Genomic DNA, 22,462 nt, shown 5'->3' with positions numbered 1-22,462 from the left:
ATCTTGCACCCAGCCATTTGTAAATTGGATGTGCGCCTCCAGTGACTTGTAATTACGAAACTGGTTCGCAGTGTAAGCGCTTACTCCACAAACAAGATACGTGAAGATTTCAGGGTAGGACAGTGGCGGTAAGTCGTCTGGGTCTTTACTCCACTACCGTATTTCATATGGGTCCAGATTTGCGATGCACTCTAATTTTTTCAAGTACTGCTGCTTCGCCTCAGGACGCCATCGGTCTCTATACCGTCTGTTTTCTTTTGAGCTGCTTTTAAGCATGTTTCTTGTCGTCGTCGTTCCAACACGGAGCGTTTGTTTTGATTTGTGGACCCGGAAAATGGCACAATACATTGCGGTGTGAACCAGGTGTAGGACTGAACTCTCCCACACACACCACATCACTATAAGACTGGACTCTCACACACATCACATCACCACACACACTCTGGTTTCTCTTCATGTACACTTCCTTATAATCTCTTTCTGCTATTTGCACATTTTTACTGTAAATTTCTAAGTTAAATCTGTAAATTTTGTAATAACCTGTAAATTGTAAATACTGTAAAACCACTGTCATTTAATGGTCGGGCATTGCACAGCTACAAGCATTTCACCTCATGTCATACTGGGTATGGTTGCGTGTGTGACAAATAAAATTTGAATTTGAAAGTCTTTCCAGGTGAGTTTGATCCAGGAGGGTCTGAAGCCAGAGTCAGACAGAGACTGTGCAGAGACTGTAGAAGGACAGAGCAGCAGCAGAGCAGTCCAGATACACTGATGATCCTCTGTCAGATACAGAGGGACACACAGGGATGATGCTGGACTCTACATTGTGTCTGACAGTGGAGCTGTTCTCAGAGCAGTTCACTCTGCAGCACTGACAGTCATCTGCACTTCATTCCTCTGTCAGTCACTGCTGGATGAAGCTCTCCTCTCCACCTCCCAGTAACATGGCCCAGTCAGAGCGTCTCTACACACAAGCTGCAGCTGCTTCAACCTCTCTGGATCATCAGGACACAGCTGCTCCTCTCTCAGCACACACACCGTCCTGTTTACCATCATCACCTCCACCTGCAGAGAGAAGGAAGAGCAGAGGAGATAAACGAGTGTTTCCAGAGACTCTTCATCAGCTGTCAGTCAGTGATGCAGCACATCCAGTATAAAGAGCAGCAGGGACTTCAGTGCTGGGACTGTACTAGGACTCATTGTTGCTTCACTTTTTCTAATCTTTGGATTTTTATTGAAGTTGATGAAAATGTTTTTCCCTCCTAGTTTGAGTTTGGACTTTCATTCATTAGAAGAAGCTTGGTGTGTCCACTCTGAGCTCTGTAGGAACCCCAACAACAAGCCCAACAATCCAGATGGACGGTTCCAGCTGTTAACTGGAGGAATTCCATCCAAACATCTGCTCTCACTAAAGTCTTCCTCACCTACAGACTGTGTTCTTCACTGCTTTAAACTTGGAAATGAATGCAGTCATTGGTCTGCGTGCTGCTTTGTTCAGAGAGCTGATTGGCTGTTGACAGTGTTTGATCAGAGCGTGTCAGCCGTTGCCATGGTGACCATAAAGGTCAGAAACAGGAAGTGTTTGTGTCCAATCCTGAAGCCTGTCACCATTCTCCTCTCACAGCTTCACTGAGAAGCTGCAGCTTTACAGGAAACACTGGATCTTTGTTTCATACTGACTGTGTTTAGTACAATACTGCTGACAGCACCACCCACTCACTCCATCACTCTACTGACCTCAGAGTCTCCAGTCTGTAGTCTGGACTCTGCTGAAGATCAGACAGCTGCTTCACATCTGGATCCTTCAGGTTGTTTCCTCTCAGGTCCAGCTGTCTCAGATGGGAGGGGTTGTACTTCAGTGCTGCTGCCAGATAATCACAGCTGATCTCTGACAAACCACAGCGCTCCAATCTGTATAAAGAATGAAAGATGTAAGTTTATTAGACAAAGTGTGAGCTTGAAATCATTCAGTGTTTCATCATCTGTTCAGAGCTGAAGAAGGTTCAGAATGTAGAAGTTTAGAAAATGGAAACTCCAAACAGCTGAAGCCAACAGGAAGCAGCTTCAAACAGGAAACTGTGCAGAGTTTCAGACTATATGTCCTGATGCAGCCAGTTGGATTTTGGAGATTTGAATCTCTGTTCTGTGACTAAGTCCTTGAATCATTTCTTCCATTTGGTCCAACAAGACAGACTAAGTATTGGACATGTGTTGTGGCTCCATTAGGGGAGCTTCTACATGTGATGTGATGGCCCCTCTGGGTCTGTCAGGTCACAGCACTGAAGAGAGCTCAAACTGGGCACACAGTTGTTCCAGTCTGGACCAAAGACTCTATACTGGGACTGAGGGACTGCTTTGACTGCACCCACTGGGACTTTTTAAAGGCTCATGTTCTCACTTAGATCATCAATTTCTACTTACATTTCTTTCTGGGAAAAATGGGGATTACTTTGAAAACAGGAAGTATTTTCCCCAATAAGCAGCCCTGGATTAGTAAATCACTCCAACATGTTCTCAGGCAGAAGAAGCTGTCTTGTTATGAGGGAGAGAAGAAAAAGATTGAGGCACAGAAATTTGCTGAAAGAGAGATAAAGCAGCTAAAATCAGGTGTAAAAGTAAAGCAGAGGATGAGCTGAATAAAGGACACTCAAGGCTGGCTTGGAAAGGAATGAAGTCCATGGTGGGGATGCAGAACAAGGAGCAAAGATGAATGTGATGCTGAATCAGCAGAAGACTTGGACTCATTGGATTCCAGCTTTGATATTATTGATTTCAATGAAGAGCTTTGTGATTGTAGCAAAGGGCTGGTAGCTCTGAGAGTCCCACTGATGAGGTGTTTGTGTGGAAATCTCTTAGTGGGACCAAAGAGAGAAAAAGCCCTGGTCCTGATGCTGTGGGAGGGAAATGATTGAAGTGTGCTGTGAGGAACTGACTGGGAGGTTTTCACACATTTTACAGTCCTTCTTGGAACAACAGGAAGTTCCCAGCATATGGAAACAAAGGTTAAGTGTCCTATGGCCCTCAGTGATGATGGTGCTGTGGCCCCACCACCTCCACCTCTTTGTAAAGGAACTAACTGTCATCTGAAGCTTCTAGTGGAATTAAGACTTCCTCCACTAGGTGGCAGTGTCTGATGAGAAAGTGTTAGTGGAGCTGGCCTGGAGTCAGAAACAGGAAGATGCAGGATTTGGGCTGAAATGGGGAAAAGTGGTTGGCACTAGTGCCTTAAAGCAAGAAGGTTGTAGGTTGAAGCTTGTTGGCCTTTCTGTGGAGGTTGGATGTTCTCCCACAGTCCAATGAAATGCTGCTTAGGTTCATTGGTGCTTCTAAATTGGCTGTAGGTGTGGATGTGAGAGAGTGCTTCTCTGTCTCTCTCTGTTGGCCCTGTGATGGACTGCTCACCTGTGCAGGTGGACCACGCCTCTTGCCCTATGACAGCTAGGGCACAGGCTGCAGCCCTGTGAGCCTAAGCTGAATAAACAGTTAGCAAAAATGATCCATAGATGGCCTGAAATCCCCCAGTTAGCAGTTTGGTAGATAGCTATGACATGCTAATCCCATCCAGCAGCTGTATTCTACCTGTAAGCTGATCCCTGCTGAGCCAAAGCACTTTTTCAGATATAAATTACAACCTTTAATAGAAACCTATTGGTCAGCATCTTATTAGCCTGCTGTTAGCTTCATTCCACAGAAAACTGAGAGAAACTAACAGAGTTGATAAAGAATAAAGAGAAATGTGCTGATTTAAAGCCTTTGAAGTGCTTCAGATGATCTCTGTCCACTTCTGTCCACTCATTCATTCATGTAAGCTTCTAATGCAGCTTTGATCTTCACAGTCTGCTTCATGAAACTCATTCTAACCCTGAATGTCAGAGTCTTCCTCCTTCTCTTTCCCATCATTCATGCTGGCAGTGGAGGAGATTTGGATGTTGGACTGTGTTTTGGATGATGTGTGTATGTTTGTGTTGGACTGCTGTCTGTAAAGCAAACGCACATTTTGCTTTGGATTTCAGTGTCAGACAGACTTTAAGGTGGAATGAAGAGTTGGAGAGTTTCACAGTGAATTATCCAGTGGAGGATTTTTCTTCTTCTTTGAAGGTTTGAAATGTGAACATTGTTCTGCTGCAGTCAATGGACTAAACCAGAGAAGAAGAAAACAGACTTTACCATGAAGATCCTCAGTGTGGATCAGTATAATATCAGCCTGATGTCTGCAGTTTAGTGTCAGCACAACTTTCACATCATATTCATCTCAGCACAACTAAAACATGCTGACTGACCTCAGAGTTTCTAGTCCACATCCTGGACTCTCCAGGAAACCACACAGATGCTTCACTCCTGGATCCTGCAGCTTGTTGTTGTTACTCAGGTCCAGCTCTCTCAGATGGGAGGGGTTGGACTTCAGCGCTGCTGCCAGATGATCACAGCTGATCTCTGACAAACCACAGTCCCACAATCTGTATAAAGAATGAAAGATGTAAGTTTATTAGACAAAGTGTGAGCTTGAAATCATTCAGTGTTTCATCATCTGTTCAGAGCTGAAGAAGGTTCAGAATGTAGAAGTTTAGAAAATGGAAACTCCAAACAGCTGAAGCCAACAGGAAGCAGCTTCAAACAAACACAACAAGAGAAAAAACTCTGAATGTTTCACATTAAAGTCGTACATTTATCATAAAAACAGGACAAAGACTTGCAAAAGTCATGTTTTTCCTTCCAGGAACCACAAGGCTTCACTTTTAAAGGTGAAGTGTGAAAGAAATGGACATATTTGAAGTCCAACACCTTTTTCCAGTCACATTATTAAAGCAGACAAACTACAAGCTCATTTTCATTCCAACAAGTCATCTTCTGACCTGGACTAACAACACTGGTCTCTATGTGCAGCTGGCTGTGAGACCAGTGCTCAGGGAGCGTCTACAAAGTGCAACACTGAAAGAACATCACACACTCATTTGCTTCCAGCACTTTCACACAAACATCTACTGTCATTATTGTCACCAAACTCTGTGGATCCTTTATTGCAAATTCAAATGGGATCAAATGGTCAGACAAAAGAGGGTTATGAGGAAATATGATGAAATGTTGTGTATTAGCAGCAAGTTATTGAATCATTTTCCTCAGAAACCAAACAAAATGTTTGACAAACATGTTTTTACAAACTCAGTGTTGGACTTGGATCAGCAGGATAAGCTGATGTTTAAAGGCATTTGAGTCTCGCTGTATGAGAGTCCAGTTATTCCTCAATATTTATGGATGATGTTCTTTCAGTGTTGCACTTTGCAAACGCTCCCTGAGCCTCACAGCCAGCTGCACATGGACCAGCTGACATTACCCAGCATTAGAGGCGGCTGTAAAAAAATGGATTTTCCTATTTAAATGGTTTTAATTTGAATAAAGCGATGTTGATTCATTCAATCCTGAATGGATTTTTAATATAAATGTATTTTGCCAGAATCTCAGGTTAAAGCTCCCAAAAGTATTTCAACAACAAGCAAACAGATAAAACAGTAAATGAGAGCAGCTAAACACACAAAGATGGAAACAGAGCGTGGATCGTTCACTCGAAGGCACGTACACGGACACGCCGTCGGGGCTGAAAGTGGACAGCTCACAGATCCTGAAGCTGCAGGTTTCATCTGTCTCCAACCAAAACTGAGTGAACCAGCAGCAAAAGAAGATCCAAACTACGCTTTACGTTTGATGAACATCGTCATGAATTCTCTCTGACTTTGACCTTTACTTCCTGCACAGCTCTCTCTCTCTCAGTGTACTTCAAGAACAGTTTACCTTCAAAAATCTGTTTTCTGCATTATTCACTGCTTATTACGCACCAGTCTGCTGTTGTGTTCACTGCTGTCGGCCTCCGAAAACAAAGCCTCATTTCTGCTGTTCAATACTGAAGAAATTGAAACCTTTTAATGATGACAGATTACAAACTCTCAGCTGTGTGTGTAATCAAACCTCTGTAACTTTGCTTCACTTCAGCAGCATCAGCTCATGTTCACATGTTGATTCATGGTTTGCTTCAGTTTTTGATCGACTGCAGAATATTTTGAAGGTTATCTGCTATAAAAAGCCAGAAGAGGAAAATCTGCTTCATGTGTTTCTGTTTGATCCTCAGTGACTTTGACACAAAGGCCTCTGCTGTGATGATCACACCTCTGATCAAGTCTCACAGTGTCAGCTTTGTTTTTATACATATGGATATGTGCTGATAAATGATCAGAATTAGAATATTTCCCACTGTCTGCTGTGTGCCGTGACCTTTGACCTGCTAAAGACAGTCAGCTGTGGATTATTCATTGTTGTGTCTGATAGAACTGTGAGGAAGAACACTACACAGTTAATCAGGGTCCCCTCTCTCTGAATCAGGAAAGGTGGGCAGGCCGCGTGTGGGCCGCGGGCCATACGTTGAGTCTCACTGTTTGAAATGTGAACATTGTTCTGCTGCAGTCAATGGACTAAACCAGAGAAGAAGAAAACAGACTTTACCATGAAGATCCTCAGTGTGGATCAGTATAATATCAGCCTGATGTCTGCAGTTTAGTGTCAGCACAACTTTCACATCATATTCATCTCAGCACAACTAAAACATGCTGACTGACCTCAGAGTTTCAAGTCCACATCCTGGACTCTCCAGGAAACCACACAGATGCTTCACTCCTGAATCCTGCAGCTTGTTGTTCCAGCTCAGCTCCAGCTTTCTCAGATGGGAGGGGTTGGACTTTCAGTGCTGCTGCCAGATAATCACAGCTGATCTCTGACAAACCACAGCTCATCAATCTGTATAAAGAATGAAAGATGTAAGTTTATTAGACAAAGTGTGAGCTTGAAATCATTCAGTGTTTCATCATCTGTTCAGAGCTGAAGAAGGTTCAGAATAGGGATGGGTATCGAAAACCGGTTCTTGTTGAGAACCGGTTCCCACTGTTTCAATTCCTTGGAATCCTTTGCCATTTTTGCAAACGATTCCCTTATCGATTCCAGTCGCCCCGAATGACGTCACCACGTTGTGGCACGTCGGAGCGTACCTGGCAGGAAACACGCCGCCTAAGCGGCTCAAATGCTCAAAAGTTTGGTTATACTTTACCAGAACGGATGACAACAGGGCAACTTGCAATACTTGCAAAGTAGATATTTCATTTAAGGGAGGAAACACTACGAATATGCAAAAGCATTTGCTCACAAAACACGCGATGAACTTAAATGAATGTCGTGTTTTTAATTCCGCTCTGGACTCGTGAATCTCAACCCAGCAGCAGCGGTTTGCACGTCCTCTCCCGTTAATGCGGCAGGTAAATAATCAACTAACAGTGCATATTATGTTAGCGCGATCTGCTTTATTACAAAACCTGCCATTACTGTGCATTTAGGTGACCGTGATGAGAGAGACAGACAGAGTCTGGCTGGCGCTCGCTGGCAGTTGTCGCTGCAGTCCACCGGTAGCGTCTCTTTTCAGGCCCGAATGTCACCGAGCAGTGACTAAGTTTGTGGTAAAAGCTTTGCAGCCATTTGCCACAGCAGATGGTAAGTGAATGTGTTTAATTGTAGGCAGGGACATTACTGAATATTCTTGTGTAATTGCTACAGAATAATTTATGTTATACTTTGTTATTGCTACAGAAGAATATTTATTTTATTATTTTACATTTACAATTTTCCCCGGGGACCCTGTGACACCCCATTGAAGAGCCATAGGCTGGATCTCTTAAGATCTCACTGTTGGGTTTATAAGGCCATGTTACTCCTAAATTTCTATCTTGTTCAAAGAGAAGATATAAAACAAAATTCTAAGCTAATCGACCTTAGTGTTCTCCTTTTTAAAAATAAGAATCGATAAGAGAATCGATAAAGAATCGAATCGTTAAACAGAATCGAAAATGGAATCGGAATCGTTAAAATCTTATCAATACCCATCCCTAGTTCAGAATGTAGAAGTTTAGAAAATGGAAACTCCAAACAGCTGAAGCCAACAGGAAGCAGCTTCAAACAAACACAACAAGAGAAAAAACTCTGAATGTTTCACATTAAAGTCGTACATTTATCATAAAAACAGGACAAAGACTTGAAAAAGTCGTGTTTTTCCTTCCAGGAACCACAAGGCTTCACTTTTAAAGATGAAGTGTGAAAGAAATGGACATATCTGAAGTCCAACAGATTTTTTCCAGTCACATTATTAAAGCAGACAAACTACAAGCTCACTTTCATTCCAACAAGTCATCTTCTATTCTCTCCTATTTCAAGGCTCCCATTCCTTTCAAAGTTATTGGAAAAAATTGTTTTTACCCAATTGAATGCGTTTTTAGATGCTAATGGCATCATGGAACTTTTTCAGTCTGGTTTTAAACATCTACACTCCACTGAAACAGCACTTTTACGTGTTTTTAACGATATCTTTTTAGCTACTGATTGTGGAAGTTCCGTGATCCTTGTGCTTTTAGATCTTACTGCAGCGTTTGACACTGTTGACCACAATATTCTTATCTCTCGTTTGGAACACCTGGTTGGCATCAAAGGTGCAGCACTGGATTGGCTTCGCTCATATTTGAGTTGCAGAACGTTTAGTGTTAAAGCTGAAAATTTTGAGTCCACTTCAGCCCCCCTTTCTTGTGGGGTGCCCCAGGGCTCAATCCTTGGCCTTCTTCTTTTTTCATTATACCTGCTCCCTTTGGGGTCTATTTATAGAAAACATGAAATATCCTTTCACTGTTACGCAGACGACTGCCAAATTTATTTGCCTTTAGCACCAAATGGCCCAGGTTCCATCCAAATCCTTTTAACCTGCCTTGAAGATGTCAAAGTTTGGATGGCTCTGAACTTTTTGAGTTTCAATGAGAGTAAAACGGAGGTGATTGTATTTAGACCTAATAATATTTCATGCAACCCGCTCGTAAATTGTGGTTGGCTAGGGTCTTATATCAAGAAGCATGTGACAAACTTGGGAGTCATTATGGACTCAGATTTTAAATTGAACAAACATATTAATTCGGTGTTGCAAAAAAGCTTTTTCCAGCTGAGGCAAATAGCAAAGCTGAAGCCAATTTTGTCAAGACGTGACATGGAGAAGGTAATACATGCCTTTATTTCAACACGGCTTGACTATTGCAATGCACTTTATGTTGGAGTCAGCCAAGGGTCTCTTGCTCGTCTTCAGCTCGTTCAAAATGCTGCTGCCCGCCTCTTAACTGGTACCCACAAGCATGATCATGTAACACCTATCCTGTCTTCTCTTCACTGGCTTCCTGTTCATCAACGAATTAATTTCAAAGTCCTAACACTGGTTTATAAATGCCTTAATGGTCTTGCTCCCCCATACCTTTCCGAGTTACTTCAGCCTTATATTCCTTCACGGACCCTCAGATCAGCTGACCAGCTGCTGTTGATTGTCCCAAAATCAAGGCTCAAATGCAGAGGAGAGCGAGCCTTTTCAGTTATGGCCCCAAAACTTTGGAATACGCTGCCTTTAAATATTAGACAGGCATCTTCGTTTCCTGTTTTTAAAACGCTTTTGAAAACACACCTTTTTTCGATAGCGTTCAGACTGGCGTGAGTTGATATTTGTATATGTTGTGTTGACATTGATAGTGTATGTGTTTTATTATGTTTTATGTAAGTGTCAGTGGTTTTATCTTGTGTCTTACACTGTGTTTTTGTACAGCACTTTGGGCAAACCTTTTGTTTTTAAATGTGCTATATAAATAAATTGGATTTGGATTTGGATTTGGATTCTGACCTGGACTAACAACACTGGTCTCTATGTGCAGCTGGCTGCTAATCTGGAGGCTGTAGCAGCAGCTCAAAGTCAGTGAACTCACCTCAGAGTCTCCAGTCGACAGTTTGGACTCTCCAGTCCAGCACACAGAAGCTTCACACCTGAATCCTGGAGGTCATCATTTCCACTCATGTCCAGCTCTGTCAGATGGGAGGGGTTGGACTTCAGAGCTGAGGCCACAACTTCACAGTGAGACTCTGAGAGTCGACACTCAGTCAGTCTGTGATGATAGAAAATATAAAATGTGTTATTATAAAAGCAGAAAGTCTGCATCATAAACACAGACTGAATGTATATGAAGACAAAACAGAGTGAGGTCATAATCTGATGAATCTGCTCTTCACATCTGTGCTTCAGCTCCTCTTACTGTGTTTGACATGACACAACGATTGAGTCTCTCTCAGACCTGCAGACTTTTAATGAGAATCTTTGTTTGGCTTTAATCTGCAGATGAAGGAGGAAGATGGTGTCACATTTAGGCTTCCATAATGTCCACAGTCTGTCACTGAGATCTGATCCAGAGTCAGAGTGAAGACACACATTTGGACTGTTTCCTGTTTCCAGAACATTTTGAATGAGTTCAGCTCAGTGAAGAGTTCCAGCTGGAAAGATGATCTCTGTTTGCTACCTGCTGTCAGGTACGACTGTTCACGTCCACACGCAGGAAAAACCTGCTGACTGTCACCAAACGGAGCAGAAATCTCATCACTGGACAATAATGATGAATGAACTCAGAGCTGCTGATATCAGAGCTGATTTCAGGGGAACTAAACACAGAAATGATTGGCTCATTTTAGCTTTCTGAGCCATTATCTGCTGGTGTGTCGCTAGTTGGCAGAAAATGATTTGTATTCCTGTTCAGGGCTTCAGTGTTCATGAGTCCAGATCCAGGTGACAGCAAGTCAAAATGATGTTACCTGTCTGTGTCCAGCAGCAGCCTGTATTCACTTTGAATATTGTTATAACCTGACATGGATCAGTTTGTCTTTGATTGGTTTGTAAATGTCACTGTTTCCATTGGACCTGAGTGACGGTACAAAGACAGAGAGGGAGAGAAAGGAGAGAGAGGATGGAGACAGCAAAGAGAGAGCAAACACAAACAGGTGAGAGTGGACAGGTGACCAAGGTCAGCAACCAATCAGAGAGCTTCTGTTTGACCCACAGTCACTGATGATGACTGCACATAACCAAGCAGTGTGTTAGTCTGATATCAAATATGGATCCTGCTCTTATAATAATGATCATCAGATGATATTATTGTGTTATTTTGTAGCTGAATACGATGTTTGTGTGATTATCAGTGAAAGAAGCAGTGAGGAGGATGGAGAGAGAGAGAGGACAGAGGGTGAAGTTAGAAACACTAAAAGGATTTTTCATGGATTTCATGGATGATTTGAGTGATTTCCAGCAGGACACTTAAACATGTCAGTGGACGTCCTAAAGAACATATTCACTGATATGAAACGTGTCATTGAACAGGATTAATATCAGTGGAAACATGGTGGAAACAGCTGTGACTGCATGGATGTGACACACTTCAAATCTGTTCTCCACTCTTGGATTTGGGATCCATGGAGCTGCTGCTGAGTCTGTACAATAAAGGATGGTGTGGAAGGTTGCAGCGTACAGACACAAACACTTTGTGCTTACAATCTGATTTTATTTTCAAAGTTAAACTACTAACCTACATTGATCAATGATGTTAATGATCACATCTGGACTCACCCAGCCTTTCTGCAGTTCCTCACAGATGGAATCAGTCTCTGTCGTCCCCGCTCTGATGTTTTGTACTTCAGCAGGTCCAACTCATCCAGAACCTCCTCTGACATCTGCAGCATGAAGGCCAGAGCTGAGCACTGGATCTCAGAGAGTTCCTTCTCTGATCTGTTCTCTGACTTCAGGAACTCTTGGATCTCCTGATGTACTGAGAGGTCGTTCATCTCCATCAGACAGTGGAAGATGTTGATGCTTCTGTCAGGAGAGATTTCATCACTGTTCATCCACTTCAGGTTGTTGATGACTCTCTGGGTGGTTCCTGGACTGATCTCTGTCTGACCCAGCAGACCTACTAAGAGTCTCTGGTTGGACTCCAGACAGAGGCCATGAAGGAAGCGAACCAACAGGTCCAGGTGGCCATTTTTACTCTGGAGGGATTTCTCCATGACTTTAGTCAAAAAGACATCCAGTGATGTGAAGCTATAAGACTTGAACATGTTCTTAAAAAAAGATCTGTTTTTGTATTCTTCTCGGAAATTCCCTAGAAACCCTTCTACCACCTTTGTCTTCCTGTTGGTGAAACAGTGGAACATGTAGACTGCAGCTAGAAACTCCTGAATGCTCAGATGAACAAAGCAGTAGACTGGTTTCTGGAAGATCACACACTCTCTTTTGAAGATCTCTGTACAAACTCCTGAGTACACCGAGGCCTCTGTCACATCCAGACCACACTGCTCCAGGTCTTCTTGGTAGAACATGATGTTTCCTTTCTCCAGATGTTCAAACGCCAGCCTCCCCAGCTTCAGAAGAACTTCCCTGTCAGCCTCCGTCAGCTCCTGTGGACTCGTCTCATGTCCCTCATGGTACTTGTTCTTCTTCCTCTTTGTCTGAACCAGCAGGAAGTGTGAGTACATGTCAGTCAGGGTCTTGGGCAGCTCTCCTCTCTGCTCTGTAGTCAACATGTGCTCCAGAACTGTAGCAGTGATCCAGCAGAAGACTGGGATACTACACATGATGTGGAGGCTCCTGGATGTCTTCATGTGGGAGATGATTCTGCTGGACAGCTCTTCATCACTGAATCTCCTCCTGAAGTACTCCTCCTTCTGGGCGTCAGTGAAGCCTCGTACTTCTGTTAGCCTGTCAACACACGTAGGAGGGATCTGATTGGCTGCTGCAGGTCGGGAAGTTATCCAGACGAGAGCCGAGGGAAGCAGATTCCCCTGGATGAGGTTTGTCAGCAGCTGGCTGACCGATGACTTCTGTGTGACATCAGACAGCAGCTTCCTGCTGGTGAAATCCAATGAAAGTCTGCTTTCATCCAGGCCGTCAAAGATGAACAAAAGCTGAGAGACAGCCAGCTTCTCTGCTGTGACCTTCTGTAATGTTGGATGGAAAACATGGAGCAGCTCCAGAAGACTGTACTGCTCATCTCTGATCAGGTTCAGCTCCCTGAATGAAAGCAGAACCAGCACACTGACATGTTGGTTCTCCAAGCCCTCTGCCCAGTCCAGAGTGAACTTCTGCACTGAGAAGGTTTTTCCAACACCAGCCACGCCGTTGGTCAGAACCACTCTGATGGGTCTCTGTTGGTCAGGGAAGGCTTTAAAGATGTCCTGGCACCTGATTGGAGCGTCATGGAGGGCGTCCATCTTGGAAGCTGTCTCCAGCTGCCTCACCTCATGTTGGGTATGAACCTCTTCACTCTGTCCCTCTGTGATGTAGAGCTCAGTGTAGATCCTGTTGAGGAGGCTTCTACTTCCTGTTTCATCACTTCCTTCAGTCACACGTTCACATCTCCTCCTCAGACTGATCTTATGTTCATCTAAAACCTCCTGCAGACCAACATCTGCTGAAAGAAAGAAAAACAATGAGACTAAAGAGAAAGAAAACTCTTCAATGTCTGAACAACACAAGAAGTCCAGTTGTCAGAAATGAGTCCATCAGCAGACAGATGTTCAGTCTTACTTTGTACACAGCTGCTCTGACTGGCTGTCTGCAGTCCAGCTCTGCTTCTGGATCTTTCTCCACACTGTGCAGAAGCTCTGATGGTGACACAGAAAAGTCAAAGTGGAGATACTTCTGTCCACCTTTGATTAGACTCATTATAAAAAGGTAAAAAAGTTTGAACACAGTCATGTTTCCAGTTCACTGACTTACATTTATTCCATGGACACTCACTCTAACCTGAACCACAGCTACAACCCAACATTGTTGAGGCCTCATCTCCTCCTTTCCTGACTGTAGAGCTTAAATATGCAACAACCAACAAATAAAAGAATTTGGTTCATTTCAAAGAAATTCACACGGTGACCAAGTAAAGTAACCGTAGTAAAGGAGACAACATCCCGTTGATGGTGGGATTATTTGAAAGATTTGCTTTAGTCACGTCACCAAATGCAGTTGAACCACCCGTGGATCCATGTTTGACCATCTACCACTCTGAGCTCTGCTTTTTAATCATTTTATTATTATCATCATTCATTTATTCATTCTTTGGAGGGGGGCTATTTCCTAATGCCGCCCTAATAAGGTGACGTTCAAGGGGAAATATAACAGAAACTCTTTCAGTGTTATTCATGAATAAATTAACAGATAAACTGTGAAGAAGAAAAAACTGAGATTTAAAGGAGAGAGTGAGAAACTTGATCATCAATTTCAATTTCTTTATTGTTCCACAAGAGGAAATTAGTTTAGCAGCAGGATATAAATAAACAGAACAATACTATAAAATAATAATGACAATAATAGTGATAGAAAGTCCAAGGACAGTTATTTGCCATTGATGAGACAAGATGCAGTGGGGATAAAAGAGACCTGGAGTCTGTTAGTCTTCCTCACAGGAACTCTAAAACGGCGGCTGGAAGGCAACAATTCAAACTCACTGTGAAGTGGATGGTTCAAACAATTAATAATAAAATGAGCCTTTCTAAGCACATTTCTATTGTAAATGGCCAAAAGTCCATCTTGCCAGCGCCCTGAAATTTTGCTAGCAGTTTTTACCAGAAGTCCCAACCGATTCTTATTCTTCACCGTCAGGTTACCAAACCAGGCAGCGATACAAAAAGACGTCACAGATTCGATAAAACTTCTATAAAACAAAGACAACATCTCAGATGAGACATTAAAAGATCTCATTTTCCTTAAAAAGAACAGTCTTTGTTGAACTTTTTTAGTAGTGGCATCAGCATGAGATTCAAAACACAGTTTATGGTCAAGTACCACACCCACATATTTATAACTCTCAACAATCCCAATATCAGCAGTTTTAATGATAGTGGGTGATGAGCTATAAGAGGACTTCCTAAAATCAATAATCATGTCTTTAGTTATTGACACATTAAGTGACAGGAAGGACTCATCACACCAATTCACAAAATCATCTACAACCTGTCCACGGCCTGACTCGTCCCCCACTAGAAGACTGACGATCACTGTGTCGTCAGCAAACTTCAGGATGTGTCTGTTCGTGAAACTGCTGCGACACTCATTTGTGTACAGAATGAACAGAAGGGGAGAGAGGCAACAACCCTGGGGTGATCCAGTAGAGAATGATCCCATCTTGCGTGGGTGTGAAGGGCATCAAGATGCTTATACAAGAGATGCAGGAGTGTGACAGCAGCATCCTCCACACCTCTTCCTGCTCTAAAGGCAAACTGGAAGGGGTCAAGATGGTGTTCAACATGCATTAAAATCTCCATCTTAATTATCGTCTCAAATGACTTCATCACTAAAGAAGTCAGAGCCACGGGCCTAAAATCATTCAGTACCTTAGGAGAACTGCCCTTAGCAACAGGAACAATGACAGCATGTTTCCAAATCTTAGGTACCGTCTGTAGCTCTAAAGAAAGTGAGAAGATATGGTGAAAAATCCCACTCAGCTGATCAGCACAAGTTCTCAGTACCTGTCCACAGATGTTGTCAGGTCCAGGACTCTTGCTTTTAGTGTGTCTAAAAAGATTAGCTACCCCCTCTCATCAATACAAATTGATGGGAGAGTGATAGTCTTTTCCCTCAGTGTGCTGGTCTGCCTAGAACAGTCAAAGTTCTCAAAACGAAGGTAAAAACTGTTAAGACTGTCTGCCAGATGTTTGTCAGAGGTAAACCCCTCTAAGGTAATATTACTTTTACCTTTCGTCTGTAGCCCTGCCATTGTTTTCATACCAAGCAGAGCTCTTTTGAGGTTGTTACTGCTGAGTTCTGCCTCAATCTTATTTCTATACCTCATCTTGGCAATCTTTATTGCAGCCCTCACCTCCTTCCTCAATATTCTCATAGTGGGAACGTCTCCCTCGTTAAAAGCAATTTTCCTTTTAAGAATCAGATCCTTAATATCTTTAGAGAACCACGGTTTGTTATTAGGGAAAGTCTTAAATTCTCTGACTGGAACCACAGAGTCTTTGCAAAAAGAGATGTAGCTACACACCACATCAGTGAGTTCATCCAAATCAAAAGTGCTCTCTTGAAACAAGGACCAATCAGTGCAATCAAAACACCCCTGAAGGGCAACACAACTGTCTTTTGTCCAGACATTAGTCCGCTTCACACAGGCCTTCTCCCTCCTAATCACAGATCTGTAGGGAGGAGATGAATAACATTGTGATCCGAAGAACCTAGCGCAGGTCCAGCCACAGACTTATATGCCCCCTTAATTGGTCCATAACACAAATCCAGCGTTTTGTTATGCCTTGTAGGACAAGTGACATATTGAAAGAAATTGTTCAGTGATTTCTTAAGATTACAATTGTTAAAATCACCAAGAATAAAATTAGGAGCATCCGGAGAGAGAGTCTGCAGATTGTGTACCACTTTAAAAATGGCATCGGCAGCAACTTTAACGTCAGCTTTAGGATGAATGTAAACAACAGTGACAAAAATTTGAGGGAACTCCCTCAGTAAGTAAAAAGGCCTGACAGATACTGAAAGGAGCTTGATGTCAGGAAGACACAACCGCTCCCGCACAGTAAAGTTATTGCACCAGCCCTGGTTGATATACAAACATACCCCTCCTCCGTGAGATTTGCATGTTACTCCACAGTTCCGATCCAATCTGACAGGGGTCCCAAAGCCGCTGATTCGCAGTGAAGTGTCACTGCCCATATCGGTCAGCCATGTCTCGTTAAGCGCCATCAGACAAGCCTCCCTGTATTCCCGTAGATGAAGCACATTTCCTTGTAATTCATCCGTTTAGTTCCTAAGAGATTGGACATTGGCCAGAATCATAGAACGCAGAGGGACACGATTCTTCCTCTGAAGTTTTCTTACACGCTGACGCACGCCGCCTTTCTTTCCGCGTTTTCTCAAGCGGCGGGGCTTTCCAAAATTAGTCTTTGACCGGGCAAACAAATCCTCACCAAGAATCACATCTGTCCGAGCATTAGAAGAGTTGTACATAGACAAACAGGACCACTGTAATCCAAGTAGTTCCTCGCGTGTATAAGTGATTGTCAGTGAGAGTGAATGACTCCAGGTGAATATTGCCAACAACAATAAAACTAAGGTGTAGAAGATCTCCATCTCGGCAAAAAGTTAAAACCACGGTTAAGAACAGAGTTAAAACAAAGTTAAAAACAAAAAGAAAAAGAAAACACCAGTAAACACCTGCTGCAGGTCGCCACAAGAGCAGCGCCCATCAGAGAATGCCCATCCATCCTCATAATCCATGTTTATCAGTATCTGCTGTGACCATCCTGCAGTAATAACTACAAGTCTACATTTCTGTGACTGTTGATCAATCACAGCAGGAATCTGAGCTCATCTCTGCACACAGAGCAGCTTCAGCTCTGGGATAAACTGCTCGCTTCACGTCCTTCTCAGCTCACAGACACTCATCCTCATATTTTCCTTTAACATTTGATGGTATAATTCATCTGAGTTTACACTTTATCTGCATAAATACAGAAAAACAGACCCAAACACCATAAACCATCAGTTTCATCATGTAGAATATATTGTTGTTTCCTTGCTTTTAATCCAGAGAAAAACTCTGATTTTGATTTTCTCTGTTCTCTTTGCCACAGCCCATCCCAGCAGCAGCTGAAGCAGCTGACTGTCACAACACTGAATAACACTTTAGGAGGAATTTCAGAGGTCAGTAAAGCTCCAGTTTCAACATCAGTTAATTCATCATAGTTCATCATAAATGTTAACCTGGCTGGCACACATGTTAATGTTAGCCATTTAAATATTAGCAGTTAGCTGAGGCCACAAGAAGAAGAGGCCCTAGAAGAACAATGGATGATAAGATTAGATTTTCAAGACTAGGCAGAGACGTGTTTTCCTTTACTGTCTCTTACAGAGGAGGGAGCAGATACCAGACGAGGTCACGGAGGTACGGGGAGGATTCGCAGCAGACAGCAAGACTGCCACGTCCATGCGAGAGAGCGATGGCTACGATAATCTCTGTTTTTGTCTCACTATATAATGTTGTACAGCCCATTTGAGGGTTATCCTCTCTGTGAACCAGATGCTTGATTTCACACAGAGGTCCACCAACTCAATTTGATCAGTTATGGAACGATTTACCTCGACAGGCTCCTTCACTCGCTGCTTTTAAACCTCCTTTAAAACACACTTTTACTCCCTGACCTTTGACCCAGTGTGACATGTTGACTCACTACCTCAGAAAGCTTAAAAATAGTCTTTTTGTTTTTTGGTGCTGCCTAAAAGAACCGTAAATATCTGTCCTATATACAGTTATGTTCATATATTTTTGTACTACATCAGGAAACTCAAAAATATAGTTTGTAATATTTGAATCCTTATTTTTAAAATTGTTTTTGTCATTTTTCTTCTCCCATTGCATCAAAAATCATTATTTACACTGAATAAATGAGTCAGCAGCTCTCTTACATTGTTGCTGCAGGTTCATTACTGAACACTGGAGGTGTGTCTTTGGACCGGTCACTCCTCACAGACACACAGCTGGATGCTGCAGATTCTGCTCCATCCTTTTCCTCCATCTTCTTGATGTCAGGGTGGAGTTAGTCTGGGAGGTAAACACACAAACTCAGAGGTGCTGTTGTTCTGGAAGCTGTCATGTAATTAATATATTCTTAGTGCTTATTTTCTGATTATATTGTTTTATGTACTTTAATAATGAAGGTTTGTAAAGCAAGGCCACTTTTGACTCACAAACTAAGTGCTCAGCCAGACTGAAAAACAGGAAGTTAGTGTAGAGCTATACAAGCATATTAATAAATACAGGAAGCCAGACAGAAAAAGAGGAACTAGTAACATATAAGGAGTTGTTGAAACTGTGTGACGTGTAAAGTACCAAAATAACACCTATATGAGACACATTTTTAGACTCTAATATTAGAGATCCTGCAACTGCCGTTGGGCTGTGCAGGGCTCTCTCTTCCTGAAGATGATTGAATAAAGAATTATAAATGTTTTGACCACTCTGAGTCGGGTTTTCTCTATTCTATCATGGGGATCAAAGAATCGGGTTTAATACAGCACAGCAGAGGAGCACTTTCTCTAACACACTGATTCAGTTCCACTGACACAAGGACACACACAGGAAGGCACACACACACAAGCCTTTATAAGAAACAACACAATCATCTGCGGTTCTCAATCCAAGTCCTTAGCCCATGAGCCCGCGGTATCACACCACAGATATTCCCTTACTTTGAAAAAATAAAGACAGTTTTCAGAACAGACCTGGGCCCTGTTTCAGAAAGCCGGTTTAGTGCAAACTCTGAGTAAGTATACCCTGAGTTAACGAAAACTCTGGGTTTTCGGTTTCACAAAGCGAGTTTAGATTAATTCTGAGTGAGTTACTATGACGACACACTCCGTGAAGCTAACCTGCCCCCTAGCAGGTTTACTTCAACTAACCCTGACTGTCTCCGCCTCTTTGTCGGAAACCTGACTGTAGGAAGTGTCAGACATGGCGTGCCCCTTCCTTGAAGAGCCAGTAGATGTTGAAGCCCAAATTCTCCGCAGAGCTCTCCGCCGGGAGAGAGTGATTAGAGCGCGTTTGGACATTTTATCATTTCCTGATGATTTTCTCTGTGAACGTTACCGTTTGTCAGCACAATCTATAATTTATTTGAATAACATCCTCAGGCCTTATATTGCTCATGTGACACATCGCGGACATTCTCTCAGTTCTGTACATATTATTTGTATTGCACTTCATTTTTTTGCAAACGGGAGCTTTCTGTATAATACTGGTGACGCTGAGCACGTTTCCAAGGCTACCGTCTGTCGGGCAGTCAGGAATGTGACAGTTGCACTGAAACGTCTCCTGTACTCGTTTGTGGTGTTCCCCGGTCATAGACCCACACGATTTATCAAAGAGGGATTCCACAAAATTGCAGGTATCAGGATGAACAAAACTTAATTCATGATGTGGTGATACTTGAACTACTACTTAGATTTTACATTTATTTTCAGGGTTCCCAGGCGTGATTGGCTGTATAGATGGCACTCACATTCCAATCATTGCTCCTTCAGTAAATGAAGGAGACTATGTGAACAGGAAGTCTTTCCACAGCATTAATGTACAGGTACATAGTTCCCTGTAGCATTTCAAACTAACAAATTATTTCATTAAAGTAATGGAGTATAGTAATTAACCTCTTATGTAGGCACTTGTGTCTTGCGGGGTTATTGACTCAGAGGATGTCCCCGCAGAGATGCCTTCAGCCACAGGGCGCCCACTGTTTTGGCTGGGGCCAACTGCTCAGCCTCTGTGAGTGGTGGTGGTGGAGGACCCCCACCTGTTTTTCGGGCCTCCGCTTTTTTTCTGTTGGCTATAACGGGTCACATTTGAGCATACCGAGTAAGCAAATATGTACTTGTAATGTGCTCAGATAATTTCAATAAGTGCTTACAGAAAGAAAAATAATGTAGCCTCTAACTGCAATTGATTTACATAGGACAAACAGACCAAGCACTATGGCTCATAATACAATTACACCTGTTTGGACTATATTTTTATATTTCATTTTTACTTGCTGCCAGGAACGTTTGGGGCCTGTTGGGTTGCACCTGCGCTCACATCACATCACAAAATAAAATGTATAAAATAAAAAATAAAATGAAATATAATAAAATAACGTGTTAAATGGGTGGAAATCCCTAGATCAATGTTTAAATTAACACTCACGCATTGACTCTGTCCGCTATGTTTTGCCATGCATGCTCCCTTTCTTTTGCAGCTGAGGCTGTGTTACTTTTTTTCCGGAAAATTTGCATGTTATCGGCATATGCTGCCATCAGAATTTCGGCCTCAAGCGCTGTAAAATACATTGACCGCGCCTTCTTTCCCATCGTCTCCATGGTGACTCGCTTAATCTGTGCTCCACTAATCAGGGCTTTATGCGCGCGCTTAACTTGGGGTTAAAGCAACTCCGGGTTGATTGAACTAATTGTTATCAGCCTTTCTGAAACCGAATATTCCGAGTTGGACAGTTCGGGGTTACTCAACCCTGAGTATCATTTTTAACTCTGAGTTTTCTAAACCGGCTTTCTGAAACAGGGCCCTGATGTTTATGCTACAGCCTGTTTACCAATATAATCAATATCAGATATCAGAGCAACAGAAACCTCGGTGATCAGGACGGTGGGACTGAGAACAGGAAGTGGCTCAAACGTCACAGTTTCATGACGTCAGCCTGAACTCCACTCACCGAGTTTCTGTCGCCATTGTAGTTTTTAAAGTCCCGTGATAAAGGCGGGTCTTTCTGTGAATCCGCACGCTCATTGGCTAATAGCTCGAGATTGACACATCGTTATCCAATGAGCGTGCGGGAACTTCCGACATAAAGTTGTTTCCTTTGAAAAACCAAAGTCTGATTATTTTTGCCTCCACTGACGGAGCCTGTTGTTCCCGCCACAGAGACGCAGTAATGTCAGAGCGGTGTTAACACTCACCCTGCCTCAGCACAGCTCTCACTCTCCTCCTGCTCTCTCACACTAAACGGAGGCTCAGCTAAACTCACTTCCTCTCTACTTACAGGAAACCAGCGCTCAGAGGAGCCGACCGGCCTCACGTTTCACCCACAGACACGAACAGCGTGGAATTATTTTATGTCATAAGAAGAAACATATTCATGTTAACACTCACCTGCCTCAGCTCCACCTTCCTCCTCCTGCTTTCACTTTCACTACTGCTCCCTAAACACAGAGGATGCTGGGACTTGTAGTTTATTCCTTCCGGTGCGGTCTTCCTCTTTGTTTGTTTGTGTTCAAATTATTTCGATCATGTAAACATCAACAGAACACGTGAAGCCACACAGAGTTTGTATGTCGAGGTGGGTAGGAGGGTTTGAGGGTTTGGGGAGGGGTCAGAGGGAAGAGGTCTCTCAGTCTGGACAATCCACATTGATGGCGTTGCATCTTTCAACGTGTTTGTGGGTCGATTTGGATGCTCCAGGTGTGAGAGCAGCCACTCAGCCTCTACTGCAGATGTGTGTCACAAGTTCATCTAGTAGTAGGCTATGGCACTTGGCCACAGGTGGCAGCAGTGGACTGGCCTCCATTGGAGACTGCTCCAGCTGCTATGTGATAGTCCAGCTGCAAACTGAAGATCATATGCAAGTTTTGGAAATTAAACTGTACAATATAAAGCGCCTTGAGGCGACTGTTGTTGTGATTGGGTGCTATATAAATAAAATTGAATTGAAATTTAGAATATTTATATTTATAGAAATATAAATTCAGGTATTAAATTGCGTTCTTATGAATTCTTTTGGCGACAGAGAAAGACTTCCGACTCAGAGTGGTCAAGTTCAAAAAATGATCTTTATTGTACATTTCTGGAAATGGAGACCTGTACCCACTAACACACGCTCAGGTCTGAAAGCATTAGAAGCCAGAATGGGTAACATAGTTCTGCTATAGGTCGCACACAGACACACACAGTTTCCATCAAAACAACTCCGTCTGCTCTGACTAATGTGTGTGTTACTTAGTTCCGCTTTTTCTGTCTGGTTTCCTGTATTTTATTAATATGCCTCT

General features: G+C 42.8%; 1 pseudogene; it reads right to left on the bottom strand.

Moving 5' to 3' along the window:
* LOC134625026 (NACHT, LRR and PYD domains-containing protein 14-like) overlaps positions 1-21,610 on the bottom strand; it is a 551,707-nt pseudogene extending 530,097 nt beyond the window's left edge.
* Positions 21,611-22,462: the final 852 nt, after the last annotated feature.

This window comes from Pelmatolapia mariae, linkage group LG3_W (assembly GCF_036321145.2).
Source record: "Pelmatolapia mariae isolate MD_Pm_ZW linkage group LG3_W, Pm_UMD_F_2, whole genome shotgun sequence".
In the NCBI taxonomy this organism is placed as follows: Eukaryota; Metazoa; Chordata; class Actinopteri; order Cichliformes; family Cichlidae; genus Pelmatolapia; species Pelmatolapia mariae.
The sequence above is the reverse complement of the archived record's forward strand: the minus strand, read 5'-3'. Positions and strand labels throughout refer to the sequence as shown.